We start from the raw sequence: 15,066 nt of genomic DNA, 5'->3' as shown, positions 1-15,066 counted from the left end.
CCGCCCGGCCGCGCCCCGCCCGCCCAGCCCAGGCGCAGGAGCCGGAGCCGGCGGCGGGAGCGGGTTCGGCTCCGTGGTCCCGCGCTCCGCACCTGCTCTCCTCGGTCCGCACGGTGGCGGCGGCCGCGACGGCCGTGACGGCCTTCTGCGCCCCCTGGGGGAGCGGGGCGGCGGCGGCGGCGCGGGGCGGCGCGGCAGGTACCGGGCGAGGCGGCGGGAGCGTTGCGGGGCGCGGGGAAAGTTGGCGCCGCCGGGGCGCCTCCGGGAGGCGGGGGCGGCGGTGCCGCCGGGGCCGCCCCCACGCCTCCCTCCTCCTCCTCCTCCCGCCGCACCTCGGCGGGGCGGCGGAGTGCCCGGGCGGGCGGCTGGCCCCGCGCCGGTGCCTGGCTGTCCGTCGGCCCCGCGGGAGAGCGGGGGCGAGCGCTGCTGCCGGCGGCTGGCGCGGGGGAAAGTGAGCGGGAGGGTGCGCGGCCGTGCCGTACTGGGCTGGGTGTCAGCCTGCCGAGCCGTGCCGGGCTGGGTGTCAGCGTGCCGAGCCGTGCCGGGCTGGGTGTCAGCTGCCGAGCCGTGCCGAGCCGTGCCGTGCCCTCGGGGGGCGGCGCTGCTCCGCTCCGCGTTGTCCCTCCGATTTCTGTTGCGCTCCGCGCCCCGTGTGTTTAGCACGGGGAAGGTGCCGTCCCGTCCCCGGGCTCCTCTGCGCTCACCTTTGCTGCCAGGGCCAGCTACATAGGGCTAGTTTGGCTTCTTCTCTGTTCCCGTTTTCCCCCCACGAGCGGCTGGCAGAGCACCCAGAGTACTTCAGAGTACTCTCCAGGCGCCTCGGGCGTTTTTAGGAGAGAGGAGCGCTGCGGGCGCAGAGCGGCCCTGCCCTGCCCGGGTGGGTCTGCTGGGGGATCACAACCCCAAAGCCCGGAGATACAGTACCACAGACTGGACAGGCTCCACAGCGGTTACTTTTCAGCATTTTGGGTGCTGTGGAGATACAAAAATATCCAATATCTCTGTAATATATCTAAGATATGTGTAACATATCCATGTATGTCAGGTGTGACAACTATTTTCCTCATTGGTGTTACGGAACAGACGCAACGGCAGTAAAATAGGATGCTTCTTTTAATATAAAATTCTCATTCATCTTGGAGCACTTCTCGTTTCCTCTCTTGTCTGAACTTATCCGAACTAATTAGTCAGTCTCTCCTTCTGTTGCTCCTTGCTTTCCTCTCTTTCAAAGATACAGTTGGGATTTATTTGTCTTCCCTGCTAGGATGGTTGCTTCCCTTGTGGCACTCTTCCGCCTGTCACACAAATTGCTACTGCTCTAATGCCTATGTAACAGAAAGCAGAACAAGTTAATTCTCTAATGCTATTTAATATTGGAAATGCTATTAAATATTGGTACTGCTACTCTGTTAATCACAAACTTTATAGTTTGTCTTTATAGTAGAAATATATAAGTATAAAGTATAAATATATTACTGAAGTATTAATTTTGCACAGTTTTGCATTGAAAGATTATTTTTTAAAAGTTAATGTAGGCGTGTAGAATACTTACTTAGCTTTGGAGGGCAGTTGGACTTTCACTTTTTTTAAAACAAAATTTTATGAAACTAGTTGTACAAGAAGCAAATTATCCCTGTTACCTGAGTGGGTTTGATCTTAAGGGAAACAGTCAGCAAACAGAACTATGGAGAAGAAGGCTCTGCTCACTAATGCAATACAAATGATAGTTTTTTTATGATGGTGACATTCTCAGGCATTGTCCTGTGGCAAAAATGTCTTGATATGTTGGTGACAAATACCTAATACATTTTTGTTTGCTAGATCATAAGAAGAAATGTAATACTCTGCATAGTTCTGAGTACACTTAACAGAACAACTCATTTGAAGGACCAACTTGTGACGATAAGATTAATTTCATTTCGTTAAACACTCTTGATATTGCTGGCAGTGAATTCCTGGAAGAACTCTTAACACTTGTCATCTCTCTCTCTGACTTAATAAGCATTTCTAATGTTTCCATTATCAACTTTTTGCATATTCTAAGACTGGGACAGTTAATTATTTTAGGACATAAATTTGGATAGTATCACAGTGACATGTACTTGACAATACTTAACTCTTTACCCTCATGCTTCCAAAATACTTTCAGTACAAAGTAAGATGCTGATAAAACTATAGTTAAGTGATATGCTATTAAATTGCAAAGCTCCATAACTGCTTTTCAATTAGTAATTTTGTATTGTTGGTGTAATATGCTTAAAGCAGTAGACAGTAGCAACAAAAAAGCTAGTGGTAGTATAATCATCTTCTTGAATATGTTCATGACTTACCACGTGATAAATCATGTTTTCATCCAATCTAGGAGTCTAAAATATCAGCTGATTTCTAAAGATCTTGCGTGGACTGTTTTTTTTAGTAGTCAGTATTATAGCAGAGACAGTTGTGCATACTTTTCTAAGCTGTGACCTACTTTTTGTACTGATAGGTAAATGATAGCTTTACGTGGACACTGAAAGAGTAACCTTACATAGGTACAACACCAAAAGTTCTGTGCACAGAAGTCATTAATGTTAAATTCTCCAAGGTGGACTAAATGCCAGTACAGTGAACAGTTCTTCTGTTTTGTCACTTCATTCACAAGTAATATTTGCCATCCTGGCATCTATGCATTCAGGCATTTTTTCATTAAAACTTGATCAGTGAAAAGTAAAATGTAGTTTAGTGGTGATGAAGACTACGGTTACCTATCTCATTGTTTTAAATGTGGTAAATATTAATTGTAAATTTTATATAAACCTTGTGCTCTGGGTTTGGTTTTAGTTGATTTTTTTTGTTTTGTTTTGTTTTGTATTGTTTTGTTTTTGACTGAGAAACAAATTCCCTGAGCTTCATAACCGTGAACTTGAGAACTGATTTCTGTCAGAGGCAATAGTGTGTGCTCATCTACCAAAGAGTTTTCACAGAAAAATGAGAGAGGACCTTTGTTTTTTTTTTTTTAGCTTTCCCAAAACTACAACTTTGAGTATATTAAGTTAAAAATATTTATTTTGCTTCTTCCTTGTATTTGTTGATGTTTGTAGCATTGGTTTCTCTTGTGGCTATGTATGTGTAGCAGTGCAGTGTACAAGTGTACATTTTGTTCCATGGAGTTGAGTGCACGATGTTACTCAGCGAGGGGAATTTGGCACAGCCCTGATGAGAACCCGTAACTCTGGCATTTTAACCCGTCATGGGAGCATCCCATACTTTGGGCTGGAGCATGGGATGGCTCACTTGAATAGGAATCAATCAAGTAACTCTGAATTGGGTTGTGTCTTAAGAGAGAGACAGAGGTTAGGTAGGTTAATCCAGGCAAGGGAAGTGTCAGTATCAAGTAGTTGGATGCTTTTCATGAGCTGTAGTGTTTTCTTGTTCTTGAAGCCTAAAGTCAGAAGGTGTACATGGGCTTTCCTCATGACAAGTGAGAATTTATGGGAGGTAAGCTATTCCTCTCTTGAGGTGTTTACTAAGGAGAAAGAGCAGGCACACAAGCAGTTGGAGTGGAGTAACAGATGTGCTGCAAGTTTCATCCTGACATACCTTGAGATAATTTATTCTAATCTCCCCGTACCCTAAGATACCATTGCCTTCAATCAGCATGTACTGAACCTCACTGAGTAGTTCTAATTTCTGTTATTAGCATTGTAATATGAAACTTAGTCATGTGCCCGCTATGGGACATTGTGTTCCCTCTCTTCTTTTCATATTCTTGCATTCATGAAATGCTACAAAATCAGATACTATAGAAAACATCATCTAATAACTTGCTTTATAAAGCTTTTTTTTTGGTCTTAATTTTTCTTCCTATTGTGAAACTGCCTTCAGAGTCCTGAAGAGTCTTCTCCCTGCAGAAAACATCGACACTTCATACATAATTCGGTTGCTTGAGTTGTGCTGAAATCATTGTGATGCTGAAGTCTGGTCATGCCTGTCTGCTTGATTTTGGTTTAGTTTTCCAAATGTTACACATGAGTAATGGTAGCAAAGGGTTCCTGTCTTCTGGGTCAGGAGGAATCAAGAGAGAATTGAAAACCTTTAGGTTCTTGGTGCAATGCTGTACTGTTGTTCACCTGGTGAGTCTTACGTGTTCTTGGCTTACAAGTTAGAGATGTCCAAGCAAAATATAGGCTCTGGGAATACATTTGGAATACAGATTATCCATCTGGTACTCCTCAGGAAGATGTGAGGTATTTTTTAATCAGTTTCCAGGAAAAAGTTGAAAAAGAAACAAGCAGAGCTGTATCTGCCTCTTCACTGGTCTTAGAGTTCCTCTGGCTTTGTCTGTCACAATTCTGTGGTTTGAGAACCCTCTTGTCTGATGTTGTCTTACTAGCCCTTCCCAGCATGTCTCCATCCAATAACAATACTTCTCCTTTTAAGAAATGCAGTTCTTCTGTCCAAGAACTGTCACCATTGATTTGACAGGAGAGCATATCACTACATAAATGATGGATCTCTGCAGGCTCTAGGTCCCTAAGTCTGAGCCAGCACATTATCCTAATGGCCTCTGTTTGAAATGAAAATCATTAGGAGTGTCTTGTCTGATGTATCTCTCTAAGTTCCCCCTGTTAAACTTCTGCGAATGTCTCTTCAATATGAAGATTACAGAACATTAGACAAGTAATGCAGTTTTACAAATAAAACAGAAGTCCCAGAAGCAGTGAAGCTTGTGCATGCTATGAGCATATGTTAATCTGTTATATTGCCTGTAATTTCATCAGTTCCCTCACTTGGCAAATTTAGGTTTGATACAAGCACAGCAACATATGTTAGAGGGAGAGAGAGTGTCCCAGGCTTTGAATTATGACTAAGAACACTGCTGAGGAAATGTGTTTTTCAGAATTTGGAGTTGAGAGGAGCTCTTCAAGATAAGTGATCTCAATTCCTTTTTTAGCAGATGGAGTATTAGGCTTTCTGGAAAGTGTTGTTTTGCCAAAAGTGAAATGGGTTCTTTTCCCTGCATCACAGAGTTGAAATACAGCCAAGCTAATAAGTTGCACGCTTGCTCGTATTGACCAATTCAGTGAGTATGTTTCAAGAGGCAAGGTAGTAACCCTTGTCACAGCCATCTCCTCGATCATCTTTGTCAACAACCAGCTTTTATCTTACTAATTCAAGCTGGTGGCCAGTGCACTCTGAAATTGGTTAGGTAATTATTCTCAATCAATGCTGTTTACAAAGGAAATAACTTACCAGTCACAAAATTCTTGGTTCAGTCACTGGTTTTGTTTTTGGAATCCTCCCACTAATATTAAGTGATGTTGCTGATAGAAATTCATAAAAAGTGAATCAAAAGCCAGTCCTCAATTCAAACCTGTACATGTGGTAACTTAGTGAGAGGTAGAGTTTTACAAGGAGTTCAAGAAGTTTGTAATTATTCAAGGTGGAAGTAAAATTGATATGTTTTAAAGTTCTCTGCAAGAAGAAGAAAACTGGCTGTACAGAAAGTGATTCCAACTCTTTGTTCTTCTGCAATGTATTATATAACTAATTGTGTATTCTTCATTCTAGTTCACATAACCTTTCAAACAAGCTAAAGTATTTAATTTCTGATGTTGTGGTGGACAGTAGAAAATATGCTTCACTTTTATATTTTCTGAAGAAGTGATGGTAAAATTTGTGTGAAATCACGAAATGCTTCAGCCATTGTAGCTGGCAAATAGTTGCACTGTTTTGGTGGTACCTCTGATTTTGATGTTTCTGACAGGTGCCAGTAGAACTCACCAAGGCTTGTGTCTCAACAGTATGGTTTTAAGGTTAAATTAAACGTGCATGTGCACAAAGTAAAGCTACCTTTTAAGTTTTTATATAGCAAAATGCAAAAAGCTGTTTTTCTTTTCAAGTAGTTTGTTATTTATTCTGAACCAGACTTTTTTCCTTTCTTAGCTTAAGCAAAACTTTAAAAAATAGTTCTACAGAAGGAACAGCTGTAAGCAGCTGAAATCAACAGTGAAGTATTTTGCTACTAAGTCAAATGCTGTTTTATTTGCACTTTGAAGTATGAAAGTAGTTATGATTTGACATCTTGTTCATTGATTTCCTGCTATCCTCTCCCTCCACCCCCGGAGAGATTTTAATCTGGTGTGTGCAGTGTTATGGAAAGCCAGCAGTTCATAACACCAAGCTGTGATGAGTAACCATGGCTATTTCCCTAACAAGTTATGTGATACAGTTACACTCTCTGGAATGACGCGTTTTATGAATCAAAGCTGTGAGCCTGAGCTGTGACTTGTATACATGTGGGATTTCATACTGTAGTGTTGTTCTTGTGTTGTTTGCCTACAGTTCTGTGACTATGGAGCCTCTTGTTCAACATGGGGTGTTCCCCAGGGATTGGCCCAAGTATGCAGAGGTCTGATCGCTGCAGTTTCACTCAACTTTGGTGTGGGTTTTTTATCTTTTTTTTGAATTTAAGGTTTTTATTCGAAGTATTAGATGTCTGTGCAGTTGTATTCAGTTTCTATATCTGTGTCACTCTGCTTTTCAAAATTTTGTGGTTTGGGTTTTTTTGTTGCATTTGCTTACATAGATGGGGAAGGACTATGCTTCTGGAGCTATAATGGTGTAGATAGAGGCACAGCTTTTGACTAAGGCAAATTTAGACATGTACCTGAAGTTAAGGACATGCAAGTATTTTTTTTTTTTTTGCCATAGTTTCAATGCTAGTGGTTTGTCAGAAGGTATCTTCTTGACTGTGTTTCTGATTTTCTAACAACACATTAAGAGCCTGTAGATAAAGCAGATTGTACGTTCGTCAAGTTGAAGATCAGCTAGCACATGTTAAAGTACAGCTTGCCTTATCTTCACATTGTTCTTTCAGAATATGTGAGTCCATGTTTACTGTAGGAAAGAAAGGCATTGAACAACCTTGTGAGCACAAGCTGTCCTTCTTGAATTTCAGAGTTTGTTGTAGCATGAGATAATTTCTATTTTTTGTGCATGCTTCTAATCATATATATGTGTGTATATATACACATATAGGTATCTATATATAGATAGATATAGATATATATATACAGTAAAGATTTATTAAAGCACTTTGGAAACTTGTTTGAAAACATTTGTCTAACATCCTGGCCTACTGAGTGTATTAAGTTCATTGTTATGGTATAGTTCAAGTTCATGTGATGTCTCTGGTTTCTTATTTTTGGGTTCAGTGTGTCAGTGGATTATATTAATTATCAAAAGACTTTAAGGGAATCAAATTATTGAACTCTGATAGCTTCCTCTTTCACACAGAGTTACCTAGACTACTGCTGTTCAATTAAGATTTCCACCTTTTCCTATTCCTAACTCAATTTTAAATCTTGATTCTCTCCATTTGTGAATTGGTGCAGTTGTTTATTAGAACAATTCTTCTATTAAAAATAGTGTAAACCTGGTTGCAATTTTAGTATCTGTTCTGCCCATTGCCGCTTTCATTAATGACATTCTCAGATGCCTAAAAAAGATGTCATAATTTTCACTTGATGGAAACTTATTGGTGGCTTGACTTTGGGTAGAGAATAAACCATTCTAAATATTGTCTTGTTCTTTATTCTATTAATAATTAGTTTGAAAAGAGGTCACGTCTTTTGGGAATATTTTTACAGAAAGACCTTATTGTTTTAATGACCATAAACCTTTCTATCTTCACAGCATGATTTTGTAAGTGTAGTTTATTTTGCATGGTGCCTGAAAAAATTGCTAAGAATTTAGCCATGCATGACTGCTTAGTTAAAAAAACTTAAATTTTCCATGTATTTAATAAAGCAATTTAAAAAATACAATAGTAGAACAAGACAGCATGAGCTGCTTGGAGATGTATGCAGCATTTGATGGCTGTTTCATAGAATGTTGCAATCCAATGATAAAAATCCAATATATGTTTATAACTTAGAATTGTGGAGAGCAGTTTGGAGTGGAATCAATGATTTCTGGTTTACTCCAAAAGTATAGGCAATTTGAGGTATCACCGAGAAAATTTAGTTGTGCAAATATTAGGCAACTCCTATTTTGTAAAAAGACTTGTGATGCTGTATTTTGTGTGTATTAGATTAACAGCTTTTAGTAAGACTGCATGTAGATGTAGGGTTTTATATTTGGAACCATGATGGAGTTTTTGCCTTCTTGTTTTCAGATTTGTTTGATGTTAGCAACACAGTTTTTCTTTGAAATAGTTGCCAGAAAGTTTAATATACAGAGGAAATTTCTGTCGGACCACACCATTCAGGGAGCGCTACTGATATGACAAGAAACCAAAAATCCCTGACATAATTTTAGAAGTCCCCAGAATACTCTTGTGGTAAAGCAGCTGTCCTAAATGTAGCTTTCATGAAATTAGAGGGGTTTTTACGTTTTTTCTCCATCTTTGGTTAGTGTGCTTCCAATTCATATTAACAATATACATCTGGAGGAAAATACCTATCTTAAGGAAGCTGGTAATTTGGCACTTGGCAGCTGATAAGGCTCCAGGTTTAAGGGAAACTCTTGTTAACTAGGAAGTAATTCAGTTTAGTAGTGGGAAAAGTTGTGGGTTGTGTGTTTTGTGGGGGTTTTTGTCTTATGCTTTTTTTGAACAGATAGCACTTTATTATTTTTCGGATGAATATTTAATCTTTTGATTCATTCATGTGATACGTGGTACCTTTGACCAAAGGTACCAAATAACTGATGTATCTGTAAGTGTCCTGTTACTGTTCAATTACAGAGCCTGAACGGGCCAACAGCATTCTGCCTCTCACCAGTGCACTGCATATATCAGGTAGTATCTCCCTGGAATGAATCTGGAACATCATACTTCTGATGGAGCAGATTGTATAGGGTTGCAGTTATGTCTCCTTGTCACTATGAACAGAAGAACACAATTACACAGTTGTTTAAAATCAGGGGTAAACTGGTAAACCCTATTTATTGCATGTTAATATATATTGGCTTTAGATCCTGAAATAGCAGTACACTTGATTTTACTGTGAGTGTCATTCATCTAATTATACTTGGTTTCTAAACAAATTTATTTGACTTGTGAGCCGTCTAAGGTGTTGTGGTCATCATGCAGTGGAATATGAAGTTGGGAATATTCAGAATTAGGGAACTTTTCTTCACCAAGCAGATCAGCAAACTTCAGAACAGGCTGTCCAGGGAAGTGATGGAGTCACCATCTCTGGGCATATTTAAAAGGCATGTAGATGTGGCACTTAGGGACATGGATTAGTGTGTCAGTGCTAGGCTAATGGCTGGGCTTGATGATCCTAGAGATCTTTTCCAACCTAAATGATTCTATGATTGTGATTAAAAAAATTGATCACTGGAATAACAGCTTCTTGTTTGTGTTGACTTCTTGATTCTGAAACCACAATATAAATAATGTTTCTTCAAAACAACCTTCCATCTTCTTGGGGCAAAAGGATTGCAGAGGGCTTGTGAGAGTTTTATGCAGGAAACCAACCTTTCTCGTGATGTGTTCCTCATTTTCTTTAGCCTATGAATAAGGACACTGACCCTTTATTAAAAGAAGTTTTGAAGGATAATATGCTCTGGAAATAGAATTTTCAGAGATTAATTAATGTGGTCATGAAAGCAAGCCTCTAGAATCTGTTGTATTGGGGTCTAAATTTAGCTCTGTCACCAAGTACTCCCGGGAGCAAGTGATTTTGTTACTATTATCAGTTACAACCTCTGTTACTTGTTAACCAGTGCGTGCTACTTTGGACTGACTTGGAGTAGTGTCTTGTTGCCTACTGTGGTCCTGCTTGTTTGGTTTTGCTTTTTTTTTTTTTTTTTTTTTTTTTGTTTACTGATTACCCAGGAAGTTGATCTTTCCCAGTATAAAACAACTGGCTTAAAATTTCTCTTTTGGGTGTCAAAATAAGCAGCCAAAGATAATTGCAAGCTGTGTTAACTGGATATGAAGGAAATAAATCTGCATGTTGCTTAGTTTCTCAAGTGTCCAGCACTGCAGCTTTATTGTCACCTCATTTACCAAAGGTAGATGGTTTTTGACCCATGTTTGTCTCTCTGCCTTCTGTCCCCCAGATATTTATAAACACATTAATGTAAACACCAAAGATGATTTGTCTCTTCCAGTACTTATCATCATAGAATCATTTAATGGTTTGGTTTGGAGAGGACCTTAAAGATCACCAAGTTCCAACCTCTGTGTTGTGTGCAAGGACAACTTCCACTAGAACAGGTTGCTCAAATCCCCATCCAACCTGGCCTTGGATGCTTTAATGGATGAGGCATCCACTGCCTCACCACCTCCACAGGAAAGAATTTTGTCCTAATATCTAATCTGAACCTACTCTCTCCTAGTTTAAAGGCATTCCCACTTGTCCTGTCACTATGCTCGTGTGAAAGGTTCCATCTCCACTCCCCTTTTAGATACTAGAAGGCTTAGTTTATTCAATTAAATAAAATTCCATCTTAGCTCAAGATGCTATGCTTATCCTTATAACTTTTTTTACAGGAGTAGATTGTAGGTCTAATGTTGTAGAAGCTCTGAAGAAAGTGTTGCTGTGGGTGTCACCTCAGTTGTGTGGATGGTCACAGCACTGCAGGAGTCCTGTGTGTATCAGTGGTCCTCAGCTGCCACGTGCCAGTACCCAGAGCTGTGAAATGGCCTTTCTTGCTTAGAGACGGCTCACAGCACTCCTTCAAGCGCGTTTGCTTTGCTTTTCTGGCAGTGTGGAGAAAAACTGGCTTTACAACCATCTGTGTGTTACAAGGCAAAGTTGAACTTTTAACATGGGTAATAAAAAAGCCTGTTTTACTGGACTGATTAGAGGCAACTTCAAGGCAATCAGCAAATGTGCCTCTCACCAGCAGATAAGGTTAGACAACATGAGGAGCCTGGCTTTATTAATGTCCTTTTCCATCAATTGAGATCCCTTTTGGCAGTTGATGTGTGACAAGTAAATGAGCTGCAAGTTTGTGTTTCTTCATATACTTAACTCTGATTTCTGTCAACTAACCTCAAGCAACATTGGGTCAAATAAACACTCCACTCCTGAGTTTTGCTGCTTTAAAAAGTGTGCTGGTTGTCCATCCCTGAACCAGTAATATTTGGTTCCCTTGGTTTTCAACACATTTTATGTATATAATGTCTTAAAGACGTGAAATTGTGAACTATATAAAGAGGTTACTGCCTGCCCTAGGGCTGGGGCTTCTGTGAGAGGCTCTGCAGATGTGTATATTGCTCTGCCCACAGGGCAGAGAGTGGGCAGATGCTTTACTTATGTTCAGTCACTACCTGCACTGGTGCTCTCTACATCCTTTGCCTGACGGCTGGGCAAGACTGGCACTATGGAGGAATGTATAGGACTCACAAAGGCTTGGGAGAAGAGGGGAAGGGCTCATGCTTGGAGAGCTGGCAGCTTGGAATCCTAAGAGATGAAAGAAGTAGGAGGCGCATGCTCAGAGACGTCCGGGAATGCTTATGTGACTCTCTTAGGATAGTGGATAGTGCCAGAGGTACTCCTAAAACGGATCACCGATATATTACCAAGTTATTTAATAATAAACATAGGACTTGACCAGTTACATCTATTATAAACCTGTAGTTACTTGAAATAAATATTCTGCAGTCATTAAGTTATATTATTCTGCTTTTATTTGCAGGGTGCAAAAAAAACCTGTTTATTGTTTCTTTCATTTTGTTTGTGGTTTTGTTCTTTTTTTTATTAGATGCCTGTGTATAAGGGAAAAATAATTTGCTTTGAGAACTACTTAATTCTTTGAATAGATTATGTAGAGAAGTATTGAAGTTTTCCTTGCTGGAAGTATTCAAGGTTTGACCTGATGGAACCTTGGAAAATCTATTTTAAAGCCCTACTTTCAGGAACAGTTAGACCAGATGATCTCCAGAGGTCCCTTTCAACCTAGATTTTTCTATGATTCTATGGTCTAGGTCATATGTAGCCATGTTTTTCTAAAATATTTGTGGTAGCATAATGGAAATTGCATTGATCTTGTTAAAATAAAGGATATCTTTTTCTGTTGAAAATAAATGTGGGAAATCAGTCCACAATGCAATACTGTTGCCAGTACACAATGATAAACTTACTAAAAGAATTTACATTGTTGTTCTATATTAGAGAAATAGCTATAATGCTGATACTCAGTTATTTTGTGAGAGCAGAAAAAGTTCTTAATGAGGTTACATCCTGTTAGAGGTTTGCTTGATGCACACCATGCTGCTTGAGTAGTGTTTAAAAATCTAGTTTCAAACCTAAACAGAAAGCATTTGACTATTAGTAGCAAATACTTCCCCCCATCTTTTGTTATTGGTTATATGTAAATGAATGAAGATCTTATGGCTGACAGCATGTTGTGTATGTATATGTATGAAAATAGCATATATATTGATATGTTTGTTGTGAAAAAACTGAGCATGCTAAGGCAAGCTTATAAATGGTGGAGCTATATTTGTTTCAAAACACTTTGAGGTAGACATATCCTGTTTGTAGTTGGTTTCTGGGTTTTTTTGCTGGTGGATTTTCTTTTTTTTTTTTTTTTTTAATTTGTCTGTTTTCCAAATTGGCCAGCTGTAGTGGTTGGCCTTCCTGGTGTAAGTCTTTGGTTTTGTCCCAGCAGTTCATTGTAGAAATTGTTACAAAGTCAATGTAATCTATTGGCATTCCCTGCATGACATTTCATTCAAGTTAGCCTTTCTAATTTTGCCAAGGTAATTGTCCTGTCTACTGGTTCAGGAAATAATCCTTAGATCTGTAGTGATATCTGTGCATATACTATGAGAAACCTGTACAGTGCTGCAGAAGACCTAAAAATTTAGACCTGGCTTTCAGAGTGGAACTTAAGGATTTCTTATTGGAAATAACAAAATCCTGTAAGCTACTTCATGGGAAAGTATACTTAAATATTCAAAATCTTTTATGTTAACCTGTGACTGATTTGCATGTAAAATTAGCTGCAGGGACTACTTGCTTTAGTTAGGATTTGGCTTGAGTATATTTAGCAAGTTTTAGATACGTTTCCAGTACTTTGCAATAGGAGTGCATATATATGGATATACTTTACAAGCCTGTTTTATAATGACTCCTCAGATTCTTTTTATTGTTTTTTTTCCTCTTCATTAAACTAGTAAAAGTATTTCAAGCAGGCAGAAAAACAGTTACAAGGTCAGCATTTCTCTAAATGAAAACCTTGTGTTTTTTTAACCTGGTGTTGCTAATGATTTATTCTTTTCTTTGTTGCTTGTTTAAATTATTTGATATCTTTATTTTCTTTGTATTTAGATCAGCCCTGCTTTTTTGTTTTCCTGGCACCTAACTACTTCAGGACCTGCTCTTGAAGTGGGCAGCAAGGTGTTTGCATTGTGCTTCCAAGAAGGGGTGTTTGATGTAGGAGTTTCTTATTCTTTCAACGACTCCTTAGCATAATTGCAGCCATCGCAGACCGTGTTCAAACAGTGCTGCTCCAGGCACTGGTGTGCTGTCACCTTTCTCTGGATAGCCTGATTTATAACTAACTACTGTTTGCACAATTGCAAATACTTTAATTTAGGTAACAGCTCCCCTTGACAAGGGAAGGGAGGAGAATATCTTCAAGCGGGTTATTCCTAGGAGCTGGTGTTTTTGAACTCCTGCTGTCAGCGCTGAGCCCACTCTCCCGAGGCAGGCAGTGCACAGGCTTTCCCTGCGGTTTGTTCCGGGCGAGAGGGCGGTGAGCCCGCTCTGTTAGCTCAGCTCGCAGGTGCTCTGGAAACACCCTCATCTCCGGGCGGGGTTTGGGAGCCTCCTGCCCGGCCCTGGTTAATGAGTAGCTTGGACCTCCGTGTTCCCAGCCCTGGGCTGCTTGACGGTGTCACCGCGGCAGAGTGGGCAGGGTGTGCTGGGCTGGGGACCCTGCAGCCATGCTTTTTGGGGATGGCAGTGGGCCAGCACAGCCAGGCTTCTCTTCCAAACTCAGTTTTCAAGCCTCTTTTGGAGGTTTACATGGCTGAAAACCAGAGGAAAGTAGCCATCTGAAATTTGCATTTTTGAGTTTTTTAATCCTTTCTTTACTGCATTTGTAATGGGAGTCATACTACTGAATTTCTTAGGTTTGATAACACTTTGTAGTAGCTGGACTTCTAAATTTAGGAAAACGTGCTACAGCCTCATAAGGATTTCATTTTACTTCAACTACATTGATGTTCTGCTCTTCTTGTTTTCCAAGTGTTTGATTCATTGATCAAAACAGTTTTGTTTTTTTTTCCTGAAGCAAATTGCAGTATGATTCCTCTGATTACATCTACACAAGTAAGAATGTACATTTCTTTCTTACAAACTTAGTACATTACAATGCTTGTTTAAGTTTGTTCATCTTTGACAATGTTGCTGGTTTTTCCTTCATGGTTTAATATTGGTCATTGAGCAAAAAGTTCTTGGAGATAAGAAGGTGATGGTTTGCTGAACTGTTGCATACTGAAAGCTTGGGGTAGAAGAAATTAATTAGTACGGTCTGTGATGATGGTTGTAATAATACTACCAGAGTTGTCATCCTTGTTCTTCTGAGGTTTCACTTCTCTCTCCTTCTGGAGATATTAAAAAGGTGTAACTGAGGACTTGGTCTAGAAGCATTAAAAGTGAATGATGGCAAAACCATCATGTGGCAGGTCAAACCTTTATCTGTAAAACAAGATGTTGAGACCTGCATCTAAGTGTAGTAGTGCATGTCTGGCACAGAAGTTAGCATGTGTATGTGGTCACTGTTAACTGTCTGTACACGAATAATTTGAGTCATGTTGGAGAAGAAGGTGACAAATTCAGTGGTAAGAGAATGCCAGATAGTTGAATGAGATGCATCTGACTCCTCACCCAACTGTGCAGATAATATTTCTTGAGACTGGCTGGGACTAAAAAGAGGTGTTGTCAAGGAAGCACTTCAGACTCAGCATGAAGTCATACTATCTAACATTTATGAAGGGAAACCCACAAAATGTACTGAAACTTCAACGGGCATTTACAAATCCAAGTAAACATGGCCTCCCAAGAAAACCCCAAAGAAAAAAAAAAATGCCCCAAACACCATATTTTATTTCACAAT

General features: G+C 39.9%; 1 protein-coding gene across 2 annotated transcripts in view; it reads left to right on the top strand.

The window, feature by feature from the left end:
• Nucleotides 1-15,066, top strand: part of PTPN3 (protein tyrosine phosphatase non-receptor type 3) — a 183,100-nt gene that overhangs the window by 61,052 nt on the left and 106,982 nt on the right. The window contains exon 1 of one of the 2 annotated variants that reach the window (XM_033064834.2): nt 181-198. The exons of the other annotated variant lie outside the window; for it this stretch is intronic. The gene's annotated coding sequence lies outside the window, so the exon portion shown is untranslated. Of the gene's footprint in view, nt 1-180; nt 199-15,066 lie in introns of those variants that run through there. 2 annotated transcript variants of the gene reach the window in all.

Source organism: Catharus ustulatus, chromosome 1 (genome assembly GCF_009819885.2).
Source record: "Catharus ustulatus isolate bCatUst1 chromosome 1, bCatUst1.pri.v2, whole genome shotgun sequence".
Taxonomy (NCBI): Eukaryota; Metazoa; Chordata; class Aves; order Passeriformes; family Turdidae; genus Catharus; species Catharus ustulatus.
Note: the sequence above shows the minus strand (reverse complement) of the source record. Positions and strands in the feature narration are given on the sequence as shown.